We start from the raw sequence: 3,504 nt of genomic DNA, 5'->3' as shown, positions 1-3,504 counted from the left end.
TTTGTTGGGTTGCCTTTTGATTAAGAAGTTGTCGGTCTGGCTGCCTGTTTCACCTAAAAGTGCGTTAGTTACTTCCCCAGGTTGGAACCTTCTGAGCGCCGCTCCTTGTGTTTTACAGAGTGATTTCCTTTTTAGTCTTAAGTACTGTGTGTGGCCTTCAGCGGAGTTTTTGCTTATTGAAATTTCAAGGCTTTTCTTCTTAGGCCTTAAGGCGTAAAAAAGTTTCTTGACTGGTATGTGGCCTTCAGCCGAGTTTCAGCCTTTCAAAATTAAAATTGCAAATTCCTTGTGCCTAGACATTAAGCCGTAAATTGGTTTCAAGTAGGTATGTGGCCTTCAGCCGAGTTTTCAGCCTTTTCAAATCAAGAGTTGAAAATTTTGTCTAGGATTTAAGCCGGAAGAAATATTTTGTAGTTTTTATGTGGCCTTCAGCCGAGTTTTTCAGTTAAAGCCCAGACAAAGAAATTTCCAATTTTTAATTTTAAGACGTGAGATTATTTGGGTTTCGTATGTGGCCTTCAGCCGAGAGTTATGTGAAGCATTTTAGGATAAAGACTTTATCCTATTTTAGTTGAAATTCAGAATCTCTTCCTTTAGGCCTTAAGTCGTAAAATTGTTTTCTCCATGATGTGTGTTTTAATCTCCATTAAATTAAAAATTCAAAATCCTTGTCTTGCCCTTAAGTCATAAGATTGTTATTTTTTAATATGAGGCCTGCAGCAGAGTTTTACACGAAGTATTTTGAGATCAGGCCTTCAGCCTTTTCAAATTGAAAGCTCTTCTTCCCAGGCAAAATCCGTAAAATTGTTTTGTTGATATGCGGCCTTCAACCGAGTTTTCAGCCAATTTAAATTAAACTTTGAAAATCTTTGTCTCGGCCTTAAGCCGCGAGACTATTCTTGATTAACGTGAGGCCTTCAGCCGCGTTATATGGGATAACATTAAATCTAAGGCTTTCAGCCTATTTATATTGAAGATAAAAAATTCTGAAGAAGTGAAACCGCCAGAAGAACTCCTGTACCTTGCTTAGGCCTTGTGCCTTGGATTTTCGATGTGGCCTTCTGCCGATCTAAATTAAATCAAAGGAGGTCTTTCGTTAAAACCTTGAGAGTTTTGATTCTTGCTTGTCTGATTGTGTGTTTTAAGAAATAAATTTTGTATGATGGTGTGCAACTGACAGTAACATATTTTGACCTCTTTCCACAAATATAACCGCATCCGCTCCGTCCTGCTAGCCCAGGGATTTCACTGGTAGCAGAGCGTGGTTACGTTTGTGTTCTTGCCATTTCAGTTACTGTTAGTTTCAATTTTATTTCTGTTCTGTGACACCACATTGTTTTGGGTGTTGATTGTTTCAGGTGTATTGTAATGGCGGTCAGTCAGAGTCCGGGGATCGGCCTGCTCAGGAACATCTTGTTTACGAGTTGGAAATAAGGCGCCAAGCTACTGAGAGCAGTGATCCGGATTTAGTGGCCCGTTTAGGTGCTGCCGTTTTTCAGCCGGTTGACGTCACGCCGGCGGTGTTGGGTGAGACAGGAGCGGCCACTGAATTTTTGTTGAAGGCTGTTAGGGGCCTTGAGGACACTATTTGCGTTTTGGAAGGCACTCAACCTAGTGCCAGTCTATTGGATAGGGTGTAGGCCCAGTTAATGTATTTAACAAATCGGAAAGCGGATTTGGGCATGTTAGCTTTGGAAGATCACCATAAAAAATTAGCCGCCGAATTGGGCTCTTTGGTTAGTGCATTGCAGTTTAATGTTACGTGTTTAGATTTGGTGAGAAGTGGATTGAGGAGCGGGACTTGCTGTGTTCGGGAGAGGGCGAGAGCCTGCCCGGGATGGTACTGTTACGTCCTCGGTGAAGTTAGACGCAATGTTTGCCAAGTTGCCTAATCCTCTCGTGATATTACTGAATTAGTCGTGGAGTGGCTTGAACAGGTCGAAAAATTATTACGGTTGTCGGTTCGTCTTGAACTTTATGCTTCTCCCTTTCGTGGTTCCACACCAAGTAATTTTGTCACTGCCGTACCTGTTAGCTAGAAGTGCGTTGCAGAACCTCCTCTTCCGAGCCATGACTGAAGTGTTCTCCTTACAGCAATTGAGGGAGCTCGTCATTAGGCAGAGATTGACCACCGGAGTTCGAAAACAGCTTGAATGTCGTTACATTTGGGAGATGCAGCGGGATAAAGAGCAGTTACATCAGTATGTGGACAGAGTTCAGACGGCGTCCTTGGCTTTGTTAATCGATTTGCCTGAACAACAGCCGCTGTCTATTGTTCTTAGGGGAATGCGCGTTGCGGATAAGTAGCACTATGTTTTCCGTAATCAGCCTTCAGCTTGGGAAGAACTCCGTGCCGCGGTTGTAGCGATATGGGCGTTGCCACTTGGATACGATGTATGTCACGAAGTTAAGGGGCAGGCCACCGGCGCTGGCAAGGGAAATTCCGAAGTGTCTGCATCCGCTGAAGCCGTAAAACTGGAACCCCGGGGTTGTTTCAGGTGCGGCAGCACGGCTCACTTGGAGCGCTCTCGGATTCAGCCTCGCGCTCTCAGAGCCAATAAATGACGCCGGACTGGGCAGCTATCTCGTGATCGAGCCTTTAGACGCTGGCGTACCTGTGTTGTCGCTCCCTCTTCACCGCCCTCGCCTTACGTTTGTTCTCGAGTAGGTGGCGAACCGATCTGTGCTCTTTCCGATTCTGGTAGCTCATTTTCATTATTGTGCTTCGAGTGGTTTTTGGAAGCTGGTCATTTTACGAAACTTCGGTCGGTGCTTTCTCCGGTGCAGAGATGTCGGGTGGCCAATGACCAGGTGTTGCCTCTGCATGATTGGGTCCGAGGGAGTATATCGATGGGGGATTTTTCCTGGCCCTTGTCATTAGCCTCGGTCAAGGAGCTGCCGGTCGATCTAATTTTGGGATGTGATTTCAGTAAATACTGGGTTATTCTTGGATTATTCTGGGCACACCTTTTTCTTTAAGTTAGCTCCTGTGGAGAAGTTTCTACATCTACATCCATACTCCGCAAGCCACCTTATGTTTCGTTTTATAAGTGCGCTAAACGTATTGTGCATCGAAATGCAGATGCATTGGCCGTTCAGGATGTGGCTAATGAGTTTGATCTTACCCATCTCTCGCCGCATCACGCTTCTCAATTACGGGATTTGTTACAGAGTTTTCCTGAGCTTCTTAGTGATAACTTGAGTGTCACTAATGTTCTTAATTACCATATCCTTCTATCCGACGATAGTCCTGTCAGGCAGCCCCCACGTCGCCTCTCACCTCCTAAGGTGAAGATACTGAAGGCGAGAATATCACAAATGCTCCAACAAGGAGTTATTACGCCTTCTACATCTACTTATGCTTCCCCCATATGCCATGTTCCCAAGGATCAGGAGCACTATATCAGACCTGTGGTTAACTACCGGGTGCTTGAACACTAAGGTTGCCTTCGAATGTACCTCTGCCTCTGATCTGCATAACTGTTACCTGGTTTGCCGGTACTA

This window comes from Schistocerca gregaria, unplaced genomic scaffold, assembly GCF_023897955.1.
Source record: "Schistocerca gregaria isolate iqSchGreg1 unplaced genomic scaffold, iqSchGreg1.2 ptg000362l, whole genome shotgun sequence".
NCBI classification, from domain to species: Eukaryota; Metazoa; Arthropoda; class Insecta; order Orthoptera; family Acrididae; genus Schistocerca; species Schistocerca gregaria.
The sequence above is the reverse complement of the archived record's forward strand: the minus strand, read 5'-3'. Positions refer to the sequence as shown.